We start from the raw sequence: 15,809 nt of genomic DNA on the forward strand, positions 1-15,809 counted from the left end.
GGCATGGGCAGCTTACAAATCTGGAAAGGCACCATCAATGCTGAAAGGTACATCCAAGTTCTAGAACAACATATGCTCCCATCCAGACGTCGTCTCTTTCAGGGAAGACCTTGCATTTTCCAACATGACAATGCCAGACCGCATACTGCATCAATTACAAAAATCATGGCTGCGTAGAAGAAGGATCCGGGTACTGAAATGGCCAGCCTGCAGTCCAGATCTTTCACCCATAGAAAACATCTGGCGCATCATAAAGAGGAAGATGGGACACAGAAGACCTAAGAGAGTTGAGCAACTAGAAGCCTGTATTAGACAAGAATGAGACAACATTCCTATTCCTAAAGTTGAGCAACTTGTCTCCTCAGTCCTCAGACGTTTGCAGACTGTTATAAAAAGAAGAGGGGATGCCACACAGTGGTAAACATGGCCTTGTCCCAACTTTTTGAGATGTGTTGATGCCATGAAATTCAAAATCAACTTATTTTTCCTTTAAAATGATACATTTTCTCAGTTTAAATATTTGATATGTCATCTATGTTTTATTCTAAATAAAATATTGAAAATTGAAACTTCCACATCATTGCATTCTGTTTTTATTCACATTTTGTACAGTGTCCCAACTTTTTTGGAATCGGGTTTGTACAATATGGTGTTTTACAGTGGCGGAAGAGGTTTCAAATCTATTGTAAATAAAGAGCAGGTGGCACAAAGCCAGCCAGTACATACAAAAGAAAAACAGGAAACCAAATGTAAAAAAAAAAAAAAAAAAAACACGTTGAATTGAATGGCAAATAATTAATGGATAATCATATTCATTGTTGTTATTAGAATTGGATGAAGTGCTCTTCTCTTGTGTTTTTTCTCCTCTCTCTCTCCTGGTCCTGACTGCTTCAGAGCTCTGAGAACAGTTACAAGACAAAACAACTCAATGGAAAGGAAGATGAGAACCTGTGATGAGAATGACATAATGCTGAGTGAGGCAAAAATAAAGACACACACACACACACACACACACACACACACACACACACACACACAAAAAAGAAAATCCACAAAATATTATCCAGGCAGCAGTGCAGCAGATGACTCTATATATGAGAAGTTTGTACTTTAGAAAGGTTACAGGATGAACCGCTGCCAGGTAACGCTAAACACAAGATCAGACACTGAAACAGAGGACAGCCAGTGGTGCCAAGTCCTGTTAAAAAATTCAGTATTTTAACATTGAAAAATTTGATGATTTATGTAGAGCAAAAACAGGACAGTTTTCCAGCTCGGTGCAGATCAAATCAAATCAAATCACTTTTATTGTCACATCCCACAGCAAATGTGCCTTGGTGAGTGAAATTCTTGGGAGAGTGCTCCAGACAGTGCCGAAACAATTTACATAAAGACATAGAGACTTATACAAATAACAATGTGCAATTTACACATATACACACTCATTACACACAATGTACTATTAGACTTAATTACAGTTAGCAATTCACATTAAACACAGTATGTACATTCTTACAGTTAAAAATACACAAATAAACTCAGTATGTACACATTCTGCATTATAGACATAGATTCACATTATATTTGCAAAGGTGCAACAGATTATACATGAGCTAGATATGCAAAATGTCATGGATGTACATTGGATGTTATCCAGTGGTAGCAGATACAATATTGTATTTAGTGCAGTATGTACATATAGTCCAGTACCTGACTGTTGGAGTTAAAGTGCAGTGTGTGGATTGCCGTGTAGTAGGAGTATGATGTAGGGTGTATTAGTTCTGACTGTTCAGTAGTTTGATAGCCTTGGGTAAAAAGCTATCCCTAAGTCGGCTAGTGTGGGATTGGATGCTGTGAAGATATCTTCCTGAGGACAGCAGAGAGAGCAGTCTGTAGGATGGGTGGCTGGAGTCTCTGATGATCCTCCTGGTTTATGCAACGTCTGGTGTAGATGTCCTGGAGGGAGGGAAGCTCACCTCCGACAATGTGGTGGGCAATTCTCATGACTCTTTGCCAGGGCTGGACTGGTAATCTGGCATACCGGGCAAATGCCTGGTGGGCCGATGTACTTGAGGGCCGGTCGATATAATATTATTATTATTATTATTATTTTATTGGCCAACGACTGGCCCATAACACAGGGACAGCAGCCCATTGGTTCAGTTTCCATACTGACACTGAGTCAGAGCCAGAAATCTGTGGATTTACATTTAGGATGGTAAAACAAAAGTGCAATGGCAAGAGGGGTACGGAGAAGTTGCGGGCCAAAAAAATAAAAATTCTAGAGGTTGATGTCCCAACATGTGCAAAAATAACCGACATGTTTAGTGCTGTAGCTTCAGTTTCCAAGCCTACAGTACCTGTCTGACGACAATTTGCAAAAACAGGTGAACATAGCACATGGAGGAGAGGTGACTAGCCATGGCGGCGCCAGCGGCACCCAGGCAGAGGAGCAGGTGTCTGAAGTCAAGGAGGAACAGAGTGAGCAGGAGAGTGTAATTGAAATGGTAAGCATGGTAGCTACATGATTAGGGAGTGTTAATCAGAGCGGGTGCAGGAGGATAGTGTGTGTGTGTGTGGGCCTGGTTGGGCCACGATGAAGAAGATGATTTCACGTTACCTAAATTAATGAATATTATAATAAGACAACATAATAGTTTTCGCTATTATAAAGTCTGTCAGATTGTCACCTACTGCAATAGCCACTCAGTCAGCTAAAGTCAAATAACACAGCATAAGCTTTTTTGCATTGTTTTTGTAGCTAGGTTAGCAGAGTTAACTTATTCAATTGCAACTTCGGCTGACTATTCTAATGTTAACCCTTTAAAACCCTTCTCTAGAAAAGCTTAAATGATGCCATTAGATTATTTTAATTATTACTCAAAACGGCTGCGTCAAAGCGGCCACGACGAGTTACAGATTGGAAGAGAGGTAGTTAACGCATGCTATTTGGGGATTAAAGCCCGCCTTGCATTTTGAAAGCTGTATATTTTTTTTTAGCTGTATATTCAACGTAAAAGTAGATAAAGTAGATATTTTCTCATGTTTCTAATGAATTTCCAATATCATTAATATGCAATATTAACGGTGAGTGAATAATATGAATATCATATATATATTATTAGGACGTTTTGTGTGTAATTTGGTAGTATAGTTTGTTTTTCTTTTTTTATGGGAAGTATCTCAACAATGAGAAGTCGTTATGTATAGTCAAGCCAGGTTAAGTTAACAGTGGAGAAGAGCACCTTTGATCGCCAGGAAGTCAGTCAAGAGAAAGTGAGTACATTGGTCCAAATGCACTGGTACACTGGTCCATGGCACTTAGTTCTCAGCTCTGTAGGGGTTTTTGGTATGCATATCTACTGGGACCACAAGGATGGTGTACTGGTTGGTTGTGTCTGACCGATTGTGGTGGACCGGTCTGAGCAAAAATGCCAAGGCCCTTTTTTTGTCCCAGTTCAGCCTTGCTCTTTGCAGAGCTTTGAGGTTGCCAGCGGTGCTGTTACCAAACCAAGCGGTGATGCAGCCAGTCAGGATGCTCTCCACAGTGCAAGTGTAGAATGTTCTGAGGATGTTAGGTCTCATTACTCATTACGCCAAAATGGGCGGGGAATCTAGCTATATATTGGCCGCTTCACCACAGGAATTCAGGTTACTTCAACTAAAGCGACGACTGAGTTGTGCAGCCTTTTAGCATGGCAAGGAACGCAGTACTCATTCCCATATTTCAGGGAACCGAAGGTTACGTTAGTAATCGAGTACGTTCCCTTTCAATACTTCACTCGTACTGCGTCGAAGACGCTTATGGGAACCCAGTTCAATCACGCCATGCTAAGAAGGGGGGACGACCAACGCAATCATACTTGATCTGTGATACCAAGATATGACAATAGCAACTAGGAGCAGAATAAGCTCAATGAGGTTACGTCTGGCCTAGCCTGATCATCCCGTGTTCGTATTGCCTCAGTACCAAATGGACCGAGTGCACACGAGCAGAGTTTGAGTCTTGGGCAAAGATTGGCCAAGAGCATGCAAACGAGGAACAAAAAGGTGACCTTTACACAGAAAGTACCATAGCATGAAGTGCTGGGACGTCTAGATTATAAAATCTAGCAAATGTGGATGGCTAGTTCCAACCAGCTGCCGCACAAATTTCTGCGATAGTCACACCACTAGACCATGCCCAGGACAAAGACACTGCTCTCGTCGAATGGGCTCTTACTCCAATTGGGCTTTGCAGGCCCAAAGAAGAGTAGGCTAGCTGGATTGCATCCACAATCCACTTTGAAAGCCTTTGCTTTGAGACCGGTAACCCTCTGGCGCGGTTTCCAAAGCATATGAAGAGCTGCTCTGATCGCCTTATTGGTGCAGAACGCTCTATGTAGACTTTTAGAGCCCTCACTGGGCAAAGCAGATTCAGCTCTCGATCATCCTCTGTTTTTGTAATGCAGAGAGAGTGACCACTTGTGCTCTGAAAGGTGTGGAGAGCACCTTTGGTACATAGCCATGCCTTGGTTTCAGGACGACCTTCGAGTCGTTAGGCCCGAATTCTAGGCAATTAGGTGCAGAGACCACATCTCTGGGTGCGGATGCCAAATCATTCCGTCTGCCTGAGAAAGGAGGTCCCGTCTCAGAGGAACGGGCCATGGGTCCGCAGTCAGCATCTGGGAAAGGTCGGCTATCCAGTGCTGATTTTCCCAGAGTGGGGCTACAAGAAGAACCCTGCATCTCTGGTCCCTGACTCGCCTGATTACTTGGGGAATCAGAGGAACCGGAGGAAAAGCTCTGACCAGCACGTAGTGGCTCTTTAGGTCTGACAGGAAGCTCTGGCAGGCTCGTTGAACTGCCTGCTCTCCTCTTTTGACCATCGGGCGAAAGCGGGTTTCCCTTCGCACAGCTCACCCCAACCTTTGTTGGACGTGTCTGTGGAGATCACCTTCCTTCTGCAAACCATACCAAGCGGGGCACCCCGTTCCATCCATTGCATGTTCCTCCAAGGGGTCAGGGCCGAAATGCAGTCCTGACTCACCTTGATATTCAGGCGTCCATGACACCACACATGAGGTGGAACATGCGGTTTCAGCCAATATTGGAGGGGGCGCATACGTAGCAGCCCGAGCTCCAGAACTGGCGATGCTGCTGCCATAAGACCCAGCAACTTCTGGAATGTTTTTAGGGGGCGAGAAACACCTATTTTGAAAGAGGCCGAGTGTGCTGGGGAAACGATTTCTATAGCTCCCTTCACCAGCAGATTTTCCACTTCGGCACGAAGAACGTGACCATTCTCGTTGTGCACGCGAATGCGTGGTGGTCATCGTGCGAACTGAAGGGAATTGCCGTGTTTTATTATTCCCATGACCCAATCTGATACCCCGGGAATGGCTTGCCATTGTGAGGCCTGGATGTACAGAGGTTGGTTTAACTCAAGTGTTCGTCTGCTGCAGGGGGACATAGCACTCGTGAAAGTTATGTGAAGAAAACTGCTCTTTTTGTGAAGGAGTGTGTTTTTTATTTTGTGCACTATAACAGCGCCCTTGGCTGTTTGGGCACTGAAACGGGCCCATTGTTTGCAGCAAAAACAACTTCGTCGACACCTGGAGATGGACGGCAAAACACACAGGGAATACCCCGGGAATGGCTTGCCATTGTGAGGCCTGGATGTACAGAGGTTGGTTTAACTCAAGTGTTCGTCTGCTGCAGGGGGACATAGCACTCGTGAAAGTTATGTGAAGAAAACTGCTCTTTTTGTGAAGGAGTGTGTTTTTTATTTTGTGCACTATAACAGCGCCCTTGGCTGTCTGGGCACTGAAACGGGCCCATTGTTTGCAGCAAAAACAACTTCGTCGACACCTGGAGATGGACGGCAAAACACACAGGGCAGTTTGGGGGGTGGTCCGGCCGCAGCGAGACTTAGCCCCCTCCTCTTTCTTTCCTGTAGATCAGGATGACGGCGGCGGCACAGGGTCCAGCACTACCTTGGGCCGGGGTCCCATGCGTTTAGGGAACTGAAACCGTCTGGTGGCCGAGCGAGAACAGTGTCAAGGCTCGGGTTTCACAGGCTGGGCAACGGTGGTAGCAGCGGGCACTTGCTTGGGAGGCTGACGAGTAGGCACCTGTCTAGGGCCACTGGCAGTAGCAGATGAAGCGTGTTGTGGCAGGAAGTGTCGCATCGCCTGGGACAACTTCTGTGCCTCTGTGAAGCGTTCAGCGAACCGCTGGGGGAGATTGTGCATCCAGGAACTGGGCTCTGTCAGCATCCTTGATCTCCGCGAGGTTAAGCCACAAGTGGTGCTCCAGTAACGACCAGGTTAGCCATCGAGCGCCCTATGGCCTGGGCAGTGCTCTTGGTAGCACGCGGTGCCAAGTCTGTTGCACTTCTCAGCTCCCTGAGCTTGGCGACATCCGGGCCAGACTCATCAGTGGCGGCGAGAAGTTTGGCCTGGAAAACTTGTTGCACTGCCATGGAGTGGAGCGCTGCGGCTGCTTGCCCTGCCGATGAGTAAGCATGCCTGGCGACCGCCGACGTCGTACGGCAGGGTTTGGACGGATGGTTGGCCTTGGCTTTCCATCCAATAGCCGTGGGTGGGCAGAGATGCACGGCCACAGACTCGTCCAGCAGCGGCAATCGCTCGTATCCTCTCTCTTCAGCGCCATCAATCGAGGTGAGGGCAGATGAAGATGAAGTACTCAAGCTCACAGAGTAAGGGGTGCGCCACGATTTTGTAAGCTCGTCGTGGACCTCTGGGAAGAACGGGGCGGTTCGCTGACGAGGGGCTTGCTGGCGCCCCGGCAGAAACCATTCATCCAGACGGCTACGGGCTGGTTCCTCTGGAGGAGACCATTCCAGACCCAGCTCATCCACTGCCCTGGAGAGAACGTGGATAAGTTCGTCGTCCATCCCGAGTTTCGGGCGGCTGGGTTCAGATAACATCGAGGGGGCGGGGTCCGGCGAGCCCGAGAGCTCTTCAGTATCTGAAGCAGCTAGAGACATGCTGTCCTCTAGCAGTTCTTCCTCAGTCCCTCCAAACAAGACCAGATCACTCGCGGCAGCAGAGGGACATTGGTCTGGCTGAATAAAGAGGACTGGGGAATCCCCTCTGGGCGGAGAAAACGAGGCACGCAGGGGCTGAGCCGGCGTGAGCTTTCTTTCATCCTGTTGCTTTAATCCTCTGCCCCGCCTTTTCTTCCTTGCCGGCTCGCGGGAGGAAGAAAATGGGAGGGCGCGAGGAGCGAGATCGCTCTCTGAAAAGAAAGCAATTCGCAAGCTCAGAGAGCCAAAATTCATGTTCTCACAATGAGAACAGGAATTACCCGTGAGTGCTGCGTCAGCGTTGGGTTTCCCCAAGCACGCGGCAGTCGCATTCCAGTGCGAGGCGTGTCAACGGCGAGCAGTTCAGCGGAGATCAGCGAAGCGATGTGACGTCGTCGCTGAAGGAGAAGAAATCTGAATTCCTGTGGCAAAGTGGCCAATATATAGCCAGATTCCCCACCCATTTTGGCTGGCTTTGGCGGGCTTCGCTGCCAATGGAACCAATGGCCGTGCAGTTTCACTGCGTGATTGAATAAGGCTTCAGTTCAGGAGAAAAACGAGTTTTTCCCATAAGCGTCTTCGATGCAGTACGAGTGAAGTATTGAAAGGGAACCCAGTAAAATAATTAAATACAGAAAACAAACAGTTCAGACAGAATCCAATCTCAGAAACAGAGAGATTGAGCATGAAGAAGTCTGATGCAACTCCATTTCCCGTTCCTGTGACGATGACGCATATAATATAGAAGTGTGTAGGAATGCCAAACAAAACATTGAGGCTGTATATATAACTGTCCAGGATGGTCATTGTTAAATCCAAGTCCAAGTAATCATGAAGACAAGACAGTTTCTCACTTCTTTAAGGTTTATTCAAACCCACAAGCCATACAACAGTGCCAGCCATTTACATGATTGGGGCAGCAGGTGCAACAACTTCCATTCCTACTCCACACCTTTTATAGGTATCAACATGTGACTACAGCGCCATCTCCTGACAAGTACATAGACACAACATTCCCCCTTTACTCAAAACTGTAAATTCCACCCAAATTACATAGTTGGTGCAATAAGCAAAACCTATACAAAATTTACATCCAATTCAGTTAGTTTAACAATATATTCTACATTTTGTAACCAGACATATTAGAATTAGAATTAACAAGATAATCAATGTCTTTTGTACTAAGTAACATAATCATGCAACCAACGCGGAGGGTGTTTCACTCGTGATGAAGACCTTACAGGAACAGATGGAGAAACACTTTGATTAGGCAAGTTCACAAGTTCATTTTTAGGCAACACGGTAGAGGAAGGAACAGACTGGAGGGGCAAAGACACCAGTTCACTCTCAATGGCATTTTCCAAAGGTGCACAAGTTGGAGAAAGATGAGATGCATGCCAGTTTTTTCCATCTGATAACTGGTAAGTGCATGGACCAAGTTGATATACAATTTTCAAAGGCTTTGAGAATCTAGGATGTCCTTTTGGAACATGAACTGGAATTTTTATACGCACCCAGTCTCCAGGTTTGAACTCAGGAGTACAGGCTCTTCGTTTGAGGTCTGTGTATGGTTTCATCTTCTTTTGAGACAATGACACTTCCTGACTCACAGCAGGATCCTTACCAGTTATAGGAAGAGGGAGAACATTTAGACGAGTGCGCAATTTTCTACCACAGAGTAACTCAGAAGGAGACCGTCCAGTAACAGCATGGGGAGTAGCACGGTACATTTGAAGAAAGTCTGTCACTGTTGATTTCCATGGCTTTCCAGACAGAATAGCAGATTGAATAGAACTCTTCAGTACTCGATGGAATCGCTCAATAGCTCCATTTGCAGCTGGATGATACACTGACGTATGTATGTGTTGAATGTCTCGATCTTTCAGAAAGGCAGCAAACTCCACTGACTTGAACTGACATCCATTGTCAGATACAATGTAATGAGGATTTCCAAATCTGCTGAAAACTGACATCAAGAAGTTGATCACATTTTTACTTGTGATTGAAGAAGTAAATGCCACTTCTGGCCACTTACTATGATAGTCAATCAGTGTCATAATGTACCGACAATCCCAGGTAGCGGTTTCAAATGGGCCAACAATGTCAACAGCCACTTTTTCCCATGGCATAGTTGGAAAAGGTACAGGTTGTAAAGGTGCAGCACGAACAGTTATAACCTTATCAGAAGACAAGCAAACTTCACAATTCTTGATTTGTTCCTTAACCAAGCGGTCAATACCAGGCCACCAGTAAAGTTCACGAATCCGCTGTTTCGTACGCACTATTCCTTGATGGCCTTCATGGGCAAGATTCACCAAAACACGTCGCAATGCAACAGGAACCACAAGACGTTACCCTCTAAACACATAGTCCTTTTGCACAGCAAGTTCATGACGTATTTGAAAATATGGACGTAGAACAACCCCCACAGCAGCTGATGAAGAGGGCCATCCACGAACATCTGAGCACGTAATGCAATCATTTCTGAGCATGATGCAGAAGCAAGAGCAAATTCAGTTGGAGACACAGCAGACATTTCAGAAGACAAAAATGCAACAAACTCTGGCTCAGTATCGGAAAAATCCTCATCAGAAGCAGGCAAGGGTAGGCGTGAAAGATAATCAGCAACCTGGTTTTGAGAGCCAGGATAATAATTCACCTCATAGTTAAAACACAAGAGTCGCTCTGCCCAACGTGCGATCCTCATTCCAGCGCGATCTGTGCCTTTAGAGGAGAGGAGCACTGTCAAGGCCTGATGATCCGTACGTAGAAGAAATTTCCGACTCCAGAAGTAAGTTCTCCATTTTTCAACAGCCCAGACACATGCTAAAGCTTCCTTTTCAATCGTTGAATATTTGCGTTCCGCAGTAGACAATGTTCTTGAAGCAAATGCAACAATGTGCTCTGTTTTGTTTTCATGAATTTGAGAGAATACAGCACCAAGTCCATAATCTGATGCATCCGTTGAAACGACAATAGGCAAGTTAGGATCAAACAATGCTAAAGCAGGGCTTTGGAGTAACAACTCCTTTACAGTACTGAAACTCTTCTGAGCCTCATCTGACCAGCTGAACTCAGAACCTTGTCTGATACAAGCACGCAATGGTTCTACAACTGTAGCAAAATTTGGAATGAATTTATTGTACCATGACAACAATCCAAGAAGGGAACGGAGCTGATGTACATCTTTAGGAACAGGAGCATTAAGCATTGCACTAAGATGATCTTCATCTGGGTGAATACCCTGTGCAGATACAGTATGACCAAGGAAACGCAAACTGCTTTTATTAAAGTGGCACTTTGAATCATTCAACTGTAAGCCTGCATCATGTATGCGCTGAAGAACCACTTTGAGCATGTGGTCATGGTCATTTTTTGTGTGTCCCCAGACAATGACATCATCCAGATAATTGGCCACATTTGGCAACCCTTGTAGTACAGTTGCTAGCATTTTCTGAAATGCAGATGGAGCTGAAGCAAGGCCATAAGGTACTCGACAGAATCTAAATAGTCCTTCATGGGTGATGAATGCAGTCAAATCACGACTTTCTTCATGTAACAAAAGCTGGAAATAAGCATTCTCTAAATCAATTGTAGAAAAGACAGTTGCTCCACGCAGCATAGACATCATCTCATCAATATGGGGCAAAGGATAACTGTCCGCAACAACAGCTTTATTTGGTTCTCGCAGGTCTACACACGTGCGAATACCACCAGTCTTCTTCTGAACAACTACAATTGGAGAAATCCACGGTGATGCATCCACTCGCTCAATAACACCCAAGTCAAGAAGGCGTTGAAGTTCATCACTGACAGCATTTCGAACAGATAATGGCAACCGTCTAAGTTTCTGACGTACAGGTTTCACCACTGAAGAAGTTTTTACCTTATGCACAAATCATTTTGCACATCCTAGCTTAGTAACAGGCACAGAAGCAGAACGTCGCATTACAGAGGCTGAAGACTGAGTTGGTCCTGGAAGTATGGAAGAACCTTCAAACTTGAGATGCAATCCATTAATTAAATCCATTCCAAGAAGAGCAGTGCCACATTCAACTATAAAGATTGAAGTATTACAGGTTATATTATCTCTGGTAACAGTAACAGGTAGACAACCAAGCACTGGTATTGGATCTCGTGAATATGTCACCAATTTAACAGCAGGAGGCAGCAAAGAGTCTTGTTTAAAGTGTTTTTCATACACAGATTTAGGCAGAATGGAAACAGAAGATCCAAAATCCACAATCAACTCCACAGGTACAGAGGCTGATGCAGTCATGATAGTAGTAGTACACTTTATCTTATTAGATACTGAATCATGCATGTAAAGAATCTGAAGCTCAGGCAGTTCAATCTCATGTACAGAATGTGTTTGCTGTGAACGACACACTCTTGAAAAATGTCCCAGCTTTTGACAATTATTGCACTTTACAGAAACTGCAGGACATCTGAAATCATTTGCAAGATGTTTAGTAGATCCACATCGATAACATGCACGAGCCAAGAAAGTAGCAAAAGACTTTGAAGGCACAGGCAGAGATTTCAAAGGTGATTGTCTTTTGTAACGATCAACAACAGGCACACTTGTTGCTTGTATTGCTTGCACAGGTACTAAAGTCTGATTTGAAAAAAGTTTAGCTTGTTCACCAGCAGCCTCCATTTGTGTAGCAATAGTAATAGCCTTTTCAAGAGTCAAATCAGTCTCTAATAACAAACGTTCTCGAATACGATGACTGTTTACATTCTACACTAATTGATCTCGCAACATTTCATCATTATTAGATGCAAACTCACATGTGGTGGCTAAGTCCCGAAGAGAAGCAACATACTGCAGGATTGTTTCACCTGATGCTTGAATTCGTTTTCTGAATGCATGACGCTCAGCCACAACATTACGTCGGGGAACAAAATGTAGTTTCAAAATCTTAATAGCATCCTCCATTGTTTCTCCTTGGTTTGGTAAAGTATAGAATAATCTCTGCCCTTCTGTCCCCAAGCAATGAAGAAACAACGCTCGCTTTCTTGCAACTGGCTAGTCTTCTCCTGATGCATTTATGACCAGTAAGTAATTCTCAAACATCTTCAACCAGACGCCAAAAGGAATAGACGGCTCACCCGGACATGGTAAGAATGGTGTGGGAAAAGAAGCAACAGCCGACATCTTTCATATAGAACAGCAAAATCCTCGTCGCCAATTTGTTAAATCCAAGTCCAAGTAATCATGAAGACAAGCCAGTTTCTCACTTCTTTAAGGTTTATTCAAACCCACAAGCCATACAACAGTGCCAGCCATTTACATGATTGGGGCAGCAGGTGCAAGTCTTACTGTACTGCAAAATGGAAATGTAAAATGATTAACATTATAGTCCTTTTTTTTTTTCAAAACACAGTCTGAGGTTGAACCAGAATAGACTGGTCATTCGAAAAAAAGATCCAATTATATGTTTTATTTTAAAATTAACAAATGTAACATTTCAGACTGCAAATAACACAAAATTCATTGGAAGCAGTCTCTCACATTTCGTTTACAACTCATGTAATTATGAATTGTAATCATGTATGCATATAATGGTTCTGTTCTGTACCCCAGGGGGGTTTGTCTGGCTGCTCTCCCCGCTCTGTCCAAGCATGGTTGCATGGACAGGCGTGTAGATTATTGCCCAGAACATAACCATACCGCCAACACAACTGTATGCAATACAATTTTCATAAATATTCTTGATGGAAGTGGTCCTGATTGAAATTCAAATAGACAGACATACTGCATATCAGACTAAACTTTTGAATTCACAGCCAATCCCTGACTGGATAATTTTAAGAGGAAGATAAATAAAATCAATTTATTGTGAAAGCTGGAACTAGTCTCTATAAATTAACAGCAACAACATTTTAATACAGATTATGGTTACGAGCTAGTTGAAACAATGACAACACTTTATTTACAATAATGCCAAAAAAATAATATAAAACATTTAATTAATAAAAAAGTTGTTTTGATATTTTATTTCATCAGACTTATTTTGCCTTGAAATGGTTTTAAACAAAATGTATCAACTGAACAATAACATCTAAATTAAGGCGGAAAACACAAAAAAACATTAAATAGTATTTTCGTATGCTAAATACTGTGTATTACTGAACCTCATAAATCCAGCTTTCACAGGTGCAACACAATTTTCAAATGCAAAAAATAAAACACACACACACACACACACACACACAATATAGTGGTGCTTCGTTCATTACTGAATCATTTTCATTTTGTTTGAACAAGTTGGATGATTCAAAGACTCACTCAAAAATGTTATGTCAAATTATAAAAATAGATTATCTATCTATCTCCAGTGATTTCCTAAATTTCTTCTTTGGGGCATATATGGATTTTCAGCGCGAGAGCGCCCCCTGACCTTCAGATGGAGATTTATCCTTCTCTGAAAGATATGTATGACAATCGCAGCTTCTGCCTAATCACGATTTATGACCTTTGCGATTTAATTTCGATTAATTGTGCAGGCCTAAATTAAAATGACTGTTCTATTTTAATATATTGTAACAAATGTAAGAATTTTTAGGACTATTGATGATAGAAAGTTTAAAAGAACAGCATCTGTATCCATAATCTATTTGTCTCTCTCTGTCTTTCTCAGTCTCTGTCTCTCTCTCTCTCTCCTTCTCTCTCTCTCCTGGTATTGACTTCAGAGCCACATACAAAACAACTGGATAAAGAGGAAGAGTAGGTACTGCAGTGAGAAGCACCATAAATAAATATAAAACACAACTACAGTAAACATGCAGCACAAACAGGACCCATTATTCAGACAACAGTGCAGCTCTTTACTCTATATCTGAGAGGTTTGTACTTCAGAAAGGTTACAGGATGAACCACTGCCAGATAACACTCAACACACATCAGACACTGAAACAGAGGACGACCAGTGATGCCTATTCCTATTAAAAAATACATTAATTGTATGAGACTTGGAAGCCAAATCCAACTGTTAAGTGTAGAGAGCAAGGAGTTCAGACAGTTACCAATCTCACAAACAGAGAGATTGAGGATAAAAAACATTGATGCATCTCCATAATATTATCTGTATACATTTAGCAACATATTCATAACAATTTTAAACACAGACATAGTAAAATGAATAATCAAAGCACATACATTTCTTCCACTAACCATATATAATGTACACCTAACTGTGCATGCACTATAAAACCTACAGTATTTTACAGCTTGATTTATTACACAAGTTGTCTGAGCAAATACAAAGTCAGAACAAGTAAACTAAGCAGTATGACTTTAACACTTCCCAGAACAGATAACCTAAACACTATTCAGAATGTAATATTTGGTCATACTTTATTTTAAGGTCCAATTCTCATTATTAACAAACCATTAGCTACAACTTTTGCCTCAATAAACTCATTTTTGCTGCTTATTAATAGTTTGTAAGGTAGTTGCTCAGTTAAGGTATTGGGTAGGATTAGGGATGTAGAATATTGTCATGCAGAATATGTGCTGTATATGTACTAATAGATTAGATTAGATTAGATTCAACTTTATTGTCACTGCACATGTAAGGTACAATGCAACAAAATGCAGTTAGCATCTAACCAGAAGTGCAATAAGCAATAAGTACAGAATATACAAGGTCTACAATATGTACAGTAACTATACAGATAAGTATTATGAACATAATTTACAGATTTTAAATACTATTAGCATGATATACAGATAGGTGTGCTATGAACATACTATACAGGTGGATTATGTAAAAGTGTATGTACACTATAGGCAGAACTATGAACATATGAACATAATTACACTATTGCAATGGACAGTAAAGTGCATAGAAAATATTTCACTGTGCAAATGGATTATTCACTGTTCCTGGATGAACAGACTGTAGTGCAAGTAATAACAAGTTACTGTTTTTTTGCTTGTTGTAAATAAATAAATAAATCAGTCAGATGTAGTGTTGAAGAGGGGGAGGAGTCTGTGTGTGTGGTGTGGGGGGTGTTGAGGGGTGTCAGAGGGCAGAGTTCAGCAAGGAGACAGCTTTAGGGAAAAAGCTGTTCCTGAGTCTTGTGGTCCTTGTCCGGAGGCTCCTGAAGCACCTCCCGGAGGGCAGGAGGTTAAACAGTCCATGGTCAGGGTGAGAGGAGTCCTTGAGAATGCTGCGAGCTCGTCGTAGACAGCGTTTCCTCTGGATGTCCTCAAGAGCAGGAAGTGGTGTCCCTGTGATGCGTTGGGCAGTTTTCACCACCCTCTGCAGTGCCTTGCGGTCAGGCACTGAGCAGTTCCCATACCAGACTGTGATGCAACTGGTCAGGATGCTCTTGATCGCACACCGGTAAGAGTTCACCAGGATGGATGAAGACAGCTGGTTCTTCTTCAGTGTCCTTAGGAAGAAAAGGCGCTGGTGAGCCTTCTTGACCAGGCTGGAGGTGTTTGTGGCCCAGGACAGTTCCTCCGACATGGTGGTTCCCAGGAACTTGAAGCTGGAGACACGTTCAACAACCATCCCGTTAATGTGGATGGGGTCATGCATGCTTCCTTTCTTCTTCCTTAAGTCCACAATGAGCTCCTTAGTCTTATTGGTGTTAAGGAGCAGGTTATTGTCAGCGCACCATGAGGCCAGGTGCTGTACCTCCTCCCTGTAGGCAGTCTCATCGTTGTCTGTGATGAGGCCAATCACCGTGGTGTCATCTGCAAACTTAATGATGGAGTTGGATACATGCACAGGCTTGCAGTCGTGGGTGTAAAGGGAGTAAA

The sequence above is a fragment of the Carassius carassius genome, chromosome 36 (genome assembly GCF_963082965.1).
Source record: "Carassius carassius chromosome 36, fCarCar2.1, whole genome shotgun sequence".
In the NCBI taxonomy this organism is placed as follows: Eukaryota; Metazoa; Chordata; class Actinopteri; order Cypriniformes; family Cyprinidae; genus Carassius; species Carassius carassius.